General features: G+C 45.4%; 1 protein-coding gene across 2 annotated transcripts in view; it reads left to right on the top strand.

Moving 5' to 3' along the window:
* The first annotated feature begins 1,343 nt into the window (after nt 1-1,343).
* The window catches only part of LOC1277623 (kinesin-like protein CG14535), a 125,744-nt gene continuing 115,347 nt past the window's right edge, over nt 1,344-11,740 (top strand). The window contains exons 1-2 of one of the 2 annotated variants that reach the window (XM_061658060.1): nt 1,344-1,527; nt 1,875-2,730. The gene's annotated coding sequence lies outside the window, so the exon portion shown is untranslated. Of the gene's footprint in view, nt 1,581-1,874; nt 2,731-11,740 lie in introns of both variants that reach the window. The other variant, XM_061658061.1, reaches the window with a different exon arrangement.

The following is an 11,740-nucleotide window of genomic DNA, read 5'->3' as shown; positions in this document are numbered from 1 at the left end:
GCCCACTGGGTGCCCAGTCTGTATATCATTCGTTCGCAATCTGTTTTTACGGTTTGTTTTGATGGTTTTGGCTTCGAGTGTGCTCACAGCAACCGTCACGATCGATGCGAGTGAGCAGAGCTATCAACATTTTTCGGATGGTGCAAATTAAATGCCACCTTTCTGGCTCTGGCTCTGGCTGGTGTCTAATAGCCGGCGACGGCTTGTGCTATCGCTCCATCAGCCAACGATGCCGTGTCTTTACGGAACTGAATGCGTCACGGTTTGGCGATCGCGAAGATCGGTTCGGTTTGGCCGCGCAGTGAGTGCCTCGAACACTTGTGTCTTGTGGCGCACATGTGTTGATGTTGCCATGGGTTACCATGGGCGGGTTCAGTGGCTGCTGCTGGCGAGAAGGGTTACCCCAGAGGGACAGTGTTTATGTTGCGATGTTCGAGCACAGTGAGTAAAATGAGGTGAAAATGGACAAATATTTGAAGAATTAACAGATTATTTCATTTTAGGATTTTTTTAAAATCTTATTAGCAAATCCACAGTTTTTACTCATACTTTTGACCACTTGTTATTTTATTTTACTTTTCCACATTACTTTATTCTTCCACAAACTGCTTAAACTTTAAGCAAACATGGTTGCAAATTTTAACCTCATTAATTTGCCATTTCGATATTTAGTCCTTCGAACCGGATAAAACACGTTTTAAATGCCATTTTGACGAATAAATAAAACGTGTGATGTTTTACAATTTCACAGGCTTGTTTCTCCCGTCATGGAGTCAATTTCACCCCTCGTAAATGTACTTATTCTACAAACTTAAACTTCCACCACTTCAGACTTTCCGGATGCCATTCCACAAAACGTAATCCAGCCACCCTCCGGAACCTCAGAATACAGAATACGGAGCGACAGGATTTATTTACTTTCTCACTTCCACTTCCTTCCAAAGTAATCCAGCAAACGGCCGTCCAACGCCGTCCGTAAAAATCGAGCCGATCTCCCTCCAACGAGTCGCTCACTGCAGCTTCGAGCACACAGACTCATTCCCCTTTATTTTGTGAAACGGCTTGAAACCCCACCCCCTCTTACTTGCTGAACCAACCGAAACCCTGCAGACCAGCGTGGTGAGTGCGTTTCGATGTGTTAGTGGTGCGTCCGTCCACCCGATGCCATGGGTGGTGTGGAAGGGAGCATTTACGCCGGCATTTCTATGCTGCACCCCACCCCAGCGTGCCGAGCATAAAGCCACGGTTCTGCCCTTCTTGCCGCGCCTTTAAAATCTTTCGGGAAGAAGCGAAAAAAACACGTCTGGCGAATGCATTTTAAATTAATCGCTCCGGCACTCAGCATCGACAGTCGCTGGTTGACGGGCTGCCGGGTCGGTTGAGAGTGTTTTCTTTTGCGCTGATCGTGTGCTGTTGTGGTGTTTTGCGTTTGCTTTCCGCGTTGCTGTTGTTGCGTTGCGTATCGCGTGCGTGCGTTTCGCGTTACGTTCGCCAGTGTTGTTGGCGGCGCGCGCCAAAAAGGCTCACGTGCGTATGCGCATACCGGAGATTGCGGAGAATGTTTGGAAAATGTCATCCGTGTCAGTGTTTGGCGCGGGCCTAGGAATTGATTGATCACTGAAGTGAATGCGTTACGCAAAGCGCTAGGATTATCATTCCCTGCTGTTGGTGTTGCAAAACGAAGAAAATGGCGAAATATTAAACGTTACCAAGATGCTCGGCGAGGATGATGATGATTGCCAAATTGATTTTCGTCAAAAGTGTCGCGCGGCTCGTTAAATTGGCACATTATTTGCATTCGCCTTTCACACCAATTTGTTGTGGTTATTATTATGTTTTTTTCTTCTTCTTTACCCTTCGGTTGTTCGGTGAAGTGAGTGGGCTTGGTGAAATTGCTTGTTGGCATTTAATTTTGTGATTGTGATTATAGTTATGGTCTGCGTGTTGGAGTGATTTTTATCGTTGATTCATTGTTAAGCGCGCCAACCAGCGCCGCCGCTCGATCGATGGGTTCGCCTTGTTGTTGACCTCGAGCTGACGGGCTGGCCGAGCAGCTAGTCCTGGTCCAGTTTGTGCGTGTGTGTGTGTCTCTTTATGTTGTGTGATTTTTTTAAAAGTGATAGTGTAAAGAAGAGGTAGAAAATTGGTAGCATTTGCGCTTCGCGCTTTTGCTTTCGAGCTGCCAAAACCGGGAGCGCAGTAATTAGTGCAAACTATTTTATGCGCGCGCTCTTGTGATTCTTATCTTGATTGTCCAATGCTTTTGCTCGTCCAAGTTGTGCCTTGACCGTCCTTTTTCGGCACACTCAAACAGTTTCGCGCAACGTTAGTTTGGTCGTTGGTTTTATTTCTTTCGGTGACAAACTTAAAAGAAGTTGAAGGGGAAAAAACCCAGTCCAACCATCAGTTTATGGTAGCCACTTCGTGCGAAGATAATACACCCGAGATAAAGCTCTTTGCTAAGAAAAAAACAGAAAAGAAAGAAAAACCAGCAAATCCACTTGCCCCGACGAGAGTGCATAGGACGCACTTTTATGTGTTCGCCTGCAACCGAGCTGCTGCTTTGCATCCTGCGAATTTGCTGGCTTTAGCTGGGCTCTGCAGCTTCCCCCGCCCAGACGAGCATCCACATCGCAACCTGCAAGCCCACAAAACAGAAAGGACAACAGAATCGACACAACAGCGCACCGGACACAGGACGCTTGCGGTGGAGCACCATCACGGCCACGGGTACGTTTGTTAAAATTAATTAATTTTACTTCTGCGCGACGGACGCGTTTCGCGAAATCTGAGCCACGGGGTAAGGGCGACAACATAAAACGAACCAAAAAAACAACAGAACAACAACAACGGTCATAATACACACACTCACACACCAATGCCACTTTCTTAGAAGCGCAGCCACAGTAAGGAATTATTAATTTTTGCACCAGCAGCTTTTGTCTTAACGTCCTCTCTGCTCGCTGTCCCTTCTAGGCCCACCGACACCTTCTTCACGGCTGAGAAGCGATCCGGGAGGACACTTTTGCATAAAATTATTCCCCATAAGCTGCCCCCCGGTAGCCATGGGCACTCGGTGGTCTGCATTAGGGGGCAGGGGGGAACAATTCCGTATGCATAGTGATGAAGTTTTGCATCGATGCGCACACGAGGGATGAAAAGACACGCGCGTCTCATCGTTGGTGGCGCTGTTGGGTTTTAGATTTTCCTGGAAGATATTCACAAGAATTTCGCCTACTGGAGTGATGGGTGGAAGTAATGGTAGAGGCGCTAAGCTTTGAGGCAAAATAGGATGATTCACAGTGCATTACGTGACTCTATTTTGAAGCTATTTTGAAGAGACTATATTTTTAATACTCTCGGCTTGTGGCGTCGTTCATGTCACGTGCTCCTAATGGTTGAATATTAATCATTTGCTTTGTTGTACTTCAAAAATCATTTATTTTGTTTTATATTTTTCAATTTTTTTTATTTAAAATTATTACAATAAATGTCAAAATTGCACTTAGTGCCTTTAGCGCCCTCTGTGAGATTTAAGATGTACTAATTGGCCTAGTAAATCCTGTTTTACTCCTCAAACGTGTCCTACTTGAAACCTAATACATCTCAGACTAATTTTTCTCTCTTAATAAAGTCTCAGGACTTGTGCCCGATGAGCGCTCTCTTCTTGTTGAAACCTTACCCTGACTTATCGATACAGCGCATGAAGAACGTTATGTTACATCCACTCATTTCCCACCTTCGCTCCTAACGCTCACACACTCTGTCAGCACGCTCAGCGTTTCTTGCAAATTTACTACCCAAAGGCCGCAGTAAGTAAACGATATGAATGTGAAAATATGTCTCACTGTACACGAGATTCATTATCAGCCTGTTGTTAGTCAAAAAAAACACAAACAGCAAACCCCTTCATGCCACCAGCTTGGGCAGTAAGTGATACTTTCCTGCTTTCGCAAACGGGGCGTTCGTTAGCGGAATTTCTCTTTGGCAACAAAAAAAAAAACCCTCACTGAGGGAAGCTAGGTCGGCTGGTCAAAACGATAGATGGGTTGACCAACATAAACCCTGCCAAACAGAGCCGACCGCCTCCGCAGTGGTTGCAGGCGCGCTAGGCGCATACTCGCAAACTAGGGCACTAGCCGTGTCATATCCTATTCTGCGCGCAAACGATGTTTATTTCTTGGCATGACAGCAGCAGCAGCAGCACACTCTTATGCTATCACGATCGAATCTAAGTCTCGGCACCTTGCACACACATGTCTCTAGTGTGTGGTGCCCACCGGCCACCGTTGACCGCTCGCTGAGGTACCCACAACTCATGCGCCGATTCTTGTGCCAAGTTCTGACACATGCACCGGCCCTGAAGTTGTACCTGACGCTGGCAGCTTTCTTTGGCCACGTGTGCACGCGTGTGTGTGTGTGTGCACACTGAAGGAATGCAAATGCATCTCCGTTGGCAATGCAGCGTGTTGCAGAAGACAGAATGGGCAGACGCACCGCCGCATTCTGGCGTTGTTGTAGTCGAGTCGGTAGTTAAATTGAATAAAATATGCACTCGCTCCGCTTTGCCGGGGGAATGGTAAAGTATAAATTTCATTCACAGCCCCGACGTCGACAACGACAACCACGACGACGACGACGACGACGAGGTCACAGGGCTTGGAAAATTAATTTTTGCAGCATAAAGCGTTTGCCAGCATCGGGTATGGTCATCGGGGTTGGGAATGTTTGGACAGTGTCCGTATGCGGCATTTGATTTAGCTTTAATGGCTTTAAATGCTCGCCATCGCATTTCGGTGTAGCGTGCATGTGTGCATGTGAAGCGTGCCATTTTTCCGTGGAATGTTGGATGTGATGGTGTGAGTGTGTGTGTGTCCCGGGACTGGGGAGTGTTTAAAATATTCAAACGTTATTAACTTTCTGCCGCCGCCGCCGCCGTAGCTGCTGGTGCAATGCACTATTTCAATCGATTATTTACGAGCTCTCCGGTGGTGCTGAACCGGTAAGAATGGGTCTGTGAAGCGTGCTAACGTGCGATGTTGGAACTGAAATTAAATTAAATTGGCAATTATCAGGGCAAAGCATTAGCAAATGTGTCAATTGTTTGAATTTTCTCAATGAATTTAAAATGCTTTAAATCGACCTATACAGGTTCCTATCATCTTCCTATTAGACAAACGTTTCTAATTCTTGTTGGGACATTTGCAACTCCACTCCAACAGTCCCAACAGTCTACATTCATTTCCAACAGGAACATTGATTCAACATACATATCTGTTTGACTTCCATTCGATGGGCATACACACGTCGTCTACAGCGAGCAATAATAGAATAATGCTGGCCAGATATGTTTCACTGGAACTGGCCCATCAGTTCGGTACCATTTCGCACTGCCAAATTACCCCTCGGGCGACTTGCTCAGTCTGCTGTCTGTCCAACAGTTTGCTCCATCTGTTACCGATCTGGCCACCGCAATGGGAAGATGACGTTTGTAACAGTGGCACTAATGCTGGCGGTACTTAACGGGAGAGCACACCCGGGGATGCTCGGTATCACATCAACAGCCGCACTGGGAGTGGTTGCGGAAAGAGCCACACAAAAAAGCAAAGCACATGATGTCAATAGCCCGAAGCACACAGATAGATGCTGTCGCATTTGTGTTGGAGTTTGTTGAATGAGCTACAAAATAGATGTCACTAAAAGTTGGAGAGCGTTTCTTATCGCGATGCTTCTATGCTCTCCGTCCAACGCAATACACCTGTCAAAAGAATTTTCCTTTTTTTCCTTTTGCTTCCTTAAATCATCGGTTCTTGATGCTCAATGGTAGCGCATGAATTGGGTTCAGGTAAGTCTGAAACACACGTTTGCATAACACACACAGCGGCCCATCGGTAGCTCATTTCAGATGTCAATCTTTTATCAGATGGCAGCGGGAACAATTTTCCGATGCTGCCGGCTATTTTGCTTCCATTCCCGGTGCTCGCTGGGATATAAAAGGACATCTCGCATCATGATGCCCGCTGTGACACGGCCCGGCAGCAGCATACAGAGTGGCTGCGTGAAACCGTGCGCATTCAGATGGAAATTAATCCTTACTCCTGTCCCGATGCTGCCCCCGGAGGGTTCTGTCCCTTTCTTCTTCTTTTTTTTTGCAATCTCATGCCCCAGCTCAACCGTTTTGAATTCTGCAGCGGAAGAGATAAGCGGTACCGTGACCGTAGTTTCCATTTCACGGATGATTCTTATCGCGATGATGCTAGGGATACTATCACATTCGGTTCCGTCATCGTACCGGGCAGAAGCGTGTGGCCCGGCCAGTTGGTTGGTGGTTGGTGCAGTCTGGTGACCGGTTGGGAACCGTTTAGATGAGGTCTGCAATTGACACGACCTTTGACACGGTTGCAGTACGAAATGTGACTAATGTTTGCCGATAAAGTAGCAATTTTGCATCGAGTAAATGATAATGATGCCTACGACTGATAGAATGTATGCTTTTCCCTTTCGGAGAAGTGTAATTGGAAGAATATTCCATTGAAATAAGGTGGTATTTAAAGTCATTTCTATATTTTTGAATATTTTGAAAATAAAAATAAGTACAATATGCTTGATACTTTAATTTTAAATCAAGACCTTCCTCACATCAAACGAACTACCCCATTAGAATTATTTATCAGTGGATCTGAAACATCAAAAGGCCCCAGAGCTCCGAGCTTGAGCAGGGTTTATTAAAACCATCATTTGCGCTCCGTTGCACATGGGTCGTTCCAGAACAGCAGACGGCGGCTTCTGAAGGAGAAGTTCAGGAATCGTGTGAAAATCCGAATCATCCGGGACGCTTCAACCAACAATAAACGATACGTAAAAAAAGGGTTTCATTTGGCGATGAAAATTCATTCACTCGAAACGACTGTTGTGACTTCTTGTGTGATTTAGAACAGATCAACACAGCACAGCGCGCGGCATAATTTGCAATGAGCGAAACGAGCAATAGCAGAACAGGTTAGAACAATACGGTGGTGCTAATGCTGGTGAAGTTTAATTGCAGGTGTAATTATAAATCAAGGCTTAATGTTTGTGTATCACATCACGCGCCCATAAAGTCAATTAACATTGAGGGAGATAATGTTTAATTAAAACTATTCCTTTTATATCGCCCTTATTGTATGCTTATTCTTGCACACTGTTTGTTTGGCACACATTGCTGCAATTATTGTCCAAAAGGAGGAAAACGACACCAACGCATCATTTCATAATTTTTCTCACGCCTTCCCTTTCCAGCTTAGAGTCGTTTAAACTGTCTCGCGACTTAATTCTTTGTCCCGAGCTGCGATCTTCTTTTGCTCTCTTCTGCACAACCCAACTGCCTGTCTGTGCAGTGTTAACAGATTTACGGGTTGCATGATGAAATGTGCGATTGCAGCTCCGTCCGAAGCTGTTGATATAACACGTTCGATAACACGCACCGCATCCAAACACCAACCACCGCTTCATCGCCATCATTCTGGGGGCTGCGGTTTTTTTGGGGGTAATTTATTTCCACTCGCGCGATCTCTCGGTTTTACCATACAAAGCGTCTTGGGTCATTAGAAACAAGCAGCACTGAAAACAAAAACAAAACACCCACCCATGGGTCATTAAGGAAAACAACCGTTCCGAACGAAGGTTTTATGAGCTTCCGAAAATAACAAGATGAAGATAAAGGTTTTAAGCGTGTGCAAAACAGACCGACAGAGGTTTGGGACGTAAAACTGTTGTGACCCCTGGATGGAGGAGGGAGATTTGTAAATAAAGCATATTAAAAAAAAAAAAACCTGGAGAAACAACAGCTCGTAAACTGATCCCGTCGCAAACGCGCAACCTGTTCGCTGTTTGTCCATTATTGTTTGTAAAACATTGCGTTTACATGCTGCTGCTGATGCTGTTCATGTATATTTAATCCGATGCGGTGACATATTTTATAAGTTTATTACATTACTGCGCTTTTACTGCACCCTCCACGCCTCAGTCAGTCCATTGATTTGCATCTGTTTCGCCGTCCGTCGCGACCCGAAATCCTACAATAACATACCCAACACAATAGTGCCCAGCACAGTTTTAATGTGGGTGAAACCGAAAATTGACACCCATCGGGAGGGGGGCTTGTACGTGTGCAACACGTGGGCGCTGCAGGTGCAAACCATTTTATCACCTTTTCGCCCACGTAATTGATGACGTTTTTTCTTTGGCGTGCGATTTTTCTCACTTCCTCTCTTTCGCTCGCTCGTTCTCATCGGAAAGGAAGGGGTGAAGGCGTTGGGATAGCCTGAATTTTCCCCCCTACCCGAAATGCATTCTGTCACCGGAGCTCATTAGTGTTGATGGGGTAGTACATTGGAGGAAAAAAAAGAAAAGCCACCACTGTAAAGCAACACTAATTAAGAAAGTTGGTCCAGTGGTTGGTTCGTCTGTTGTGAGCTTTTTTGAAATAAAGAAGGATGAAAAAGTGTAGAAAATTTGTAAGTAATTTATGCATTAATTCAATTTCAAGAACAATCGTCATGATGGCGAAGGTGGTGGCTGGGCAGTCGGATGTCGGGAGTTCTTTGGTGCATTCGTTTGCGATGTTCTTTTTTTTCCTTTTTCATCAGACCGTAAACATGCTTTTAATTGACTTATGCTGATAAACCATTTCTATTCATAATGGGGAACTCTGGGTTGGGGTAACTCTTTTTCCTATCTTTTGAATTTCAAGAACGGGTTAGGGCTTTAATACCTTTTTCTACATTTTGCCCCTTTCTAGCAGGACTGGCTCCAAGTGTTCATTAATGCTTGACAGCTTATTTACGAGTGCTCGACACCCTCCAAGTGATATGCGCTGCCCGAAGGGGCGACTAGAAAAGCAGACTTGTAAAATTATTAGTTCAAGCGAAGGGGAAAAAACGAATCATTTCCTTTCGTTTTTAATCTTCCAACCCGATGTAAAGTCCATCCTTTTGCTTTCGATTAACTTCACGTCGCCATATCAATACACACCTTAAACCACTCCACCCCATTCAGCTATAAGCGCTCTAAAAAGCACACATATTTCTCCCGGCTCATGGCAGTCACATCGTCGTTTGGTCGCGTTTCTGCTCCTACTACTACTGCACTACCGTCCGATCAGAACCATTTATGGCCTTGCCACTGACCTAGACCACTCTCGGGGTGCCGTCGAAGTTGCGTAGTAAATTTAACTGTCAGCGGTTAGGGCTCACCGACACTTTGGGGCGCCCGAAGGCGCCGCAGCCGTTTGTGCGAAAGATTGTGTCTCACGCGCATCGATTCCGTTTTGCGACCTTTTTTTCTCCCATTCTCCAATCGACGGCTCGCGTAAATCAGTCCGGTTAAAGGGTTTTCTCCCTTTTTTCTTACAGGTAAAGTTTATGGCGAGTATTATGTCCAATTGCAACGTGTCGGTGGTGGTGCGTACGCGTACGGATTGCAAGTTTGTCCCACGAGCGGGCTTTGCTGGGCGGTGAATTGTTTACGATATGGACAAGTTTATCAAGAAAGGGCGCACATTAATCCTGCCAATGGCCCCGGGGCCGCTCACCGTAATGGGGAGGAAGATTAAGACGAATTATTTTATAATAACTTGCTAAAGGGGGGTTCCAGTTGTTGGTCGGTGATGGAGCGAGCGAAGAACGAAATGCATTAAAGTGTGATTTAATAAGAAATAAATCAGTGCTTTTTATGCGATGTGAAGGTAATCGCATGTACTATACTTTCAACTTTTAAGGTTAATTCTTTCTCAAATTAGAAGGTATTATATTAGAATTAATTTTAACCCCTCATCGGCAGAGGGTTAGAAACACGCTGCACGTACCATCATGCAAGGGTCGCGAACATGGGCAGAATAATCTTGTTAGGTTTCCCCGATGCTCTTATGCGATTATGGTGGTTGAGATTATTGTTTATCGTACTTAGGGTCTCGTTTTCGGCCGATTCTTCTAACCGAAAGGGCCCTGATTGGGTGAGACAAGCTCACGCTGATGGAACGATTAATTGGATCGTTATCGATAATTGTATGATTGCAGTCGAGCGTTATGGGTTTGATTTTAAGGAGTGTTTTTGAGAGTGGGCTGAGAATAGGGGTTATGATTTGTACAACAATGCCTTCAAAAAATGCAATCAAATTCATTCTAATGCAACGAGATGAAGGAATTGAGTTGTATAATGGAAGAAAAATCAAAAAGCATTTGAAAGTTAGAAGAAAACTGTGCTTGATTCTTGCCATAGACCTTTGATCCTTCGCTAAAATAAGCCCTAATGGAAGCAAACTAATTCACACGAAATTGAGCATACGTTCTGGGGCCTAATATTTTCCACCAAACCAGTATGAAAGGCACTGGAGAAGCCTTTTGTGCGAATAATTCACTCTCATGCCGCACACAATAAATCCGTCAACAGCCACTTAGGCCTCTCAAGAGCTACCCGCGATGAACAAACAAGCAAATACCAACAGTAGAGAGCCAGCAGCATTAAAAACGCTCTTTGTTCTTCTGGGGGCACACAAATAAAAAGAATCACCCTTTGAACTAACCTTCTTTTGAGCGGGGTTTTTTTTTAAGTTCTAACCATTTTTCCTTACGTTTCGCAATACTTCGAAAGGGCAATGCTAATGCAAACCGGTACGCACCGAACTCCCCATTTTGACACTCTCGAGTGACAACTTCCGCACTATTAATTGGCGCACAACGTTGGTCAACAACCGTTGGCCATAAAGCGGCTCTCTCTCTCTTAAGCATCCTCTTTGAGCGTTGCGTCAACTCACTCTTCCTCGTTCCCGTTGGCAAACGTTGTTCTAATAAATTCGCACGGCGCATGGTGGAACCATTTTGCTATCAATGAACGAGCCCGACAGCCCACTTTTCCGGGGACGTTGGTGAGCTAGAGCATGCCTGCGTACACAAAGATCACGTCTTTGCGAAGCACACCGACACAGATGCAGCGAGACAACACATGGTTGCAATCGTGTCTGATCGTCTCGTTGCAGGATTCTTCAACCGTTCTTGTGCGCCACTTGAACTAGCACCTTTAGCGCGGCACAACGAAAGAAGTACTGTTTCCTTCTCCAAGCTCTCTCTCTGTCTCCATATGTTATATGTTACAAGTGACTTTGACGGCGGCATCGATAGAAATATTGCGCTGTCGCAACCACCACCTCTCGGTAGGTCCAGCGACCCGACGTAGAACGGATATCTCGGCAGCGAGGGCGCTGTGCGCGTTCTTTGTTTCCTTTCTGGTTGCCGTGCTGCGGTGTAACCGCACCGCCAATTAGTCAACTGCATAATTGGTGATAAATTAACCATGCAAATGCAAATGCATGTCTTGGCATCGGTGGGTGAGTATGTGTGTGTGTGTGTGTGTGAGTCTATCTATATGCCTATACGCAGTGGAAGTTTGACTCAGCCGATTGCAATGTTCGACGGAAGTGGTCGTGATTTCTTGTGCGCGCTTATAGCCCCACACGGAAGGTACTCATTTGTGGCGCGCGATGGTGGATAAACATATGGATGGATGGATGGAAACATATTTGCCGTGGCAGGATGCTGACTGCACATTTACGAGCGGTACAGTGGGTGCACCCTTTCATCAGTGGGTGCATATCCGTTTAGTTTTGATTGCTGGGAGAAGCTTTCAATAAAGCGGATCATAGACTACCTGTTTCTTGGGATTTCATGGGATTTCAGGTTAGTTACAAATAGATTTTAAACTAGAG

The sequence above is a fragment of the Anopheles gambiae genome, chromosome 3, assembly GCF_943734735.2.
Source record: "Anopheles gambiae chromosome 3, idAnoGambNW_F1_1, whole genome shotgun sequence".
NCBI lineage: Eukaryota > Metazoa > Arthropoda > Insecta > Diptera > Culicidae > Anopheles > Anopheles gambiae.
This window is presented reverse-complemented; position numbering and strand designations above follow the sequence as displayed.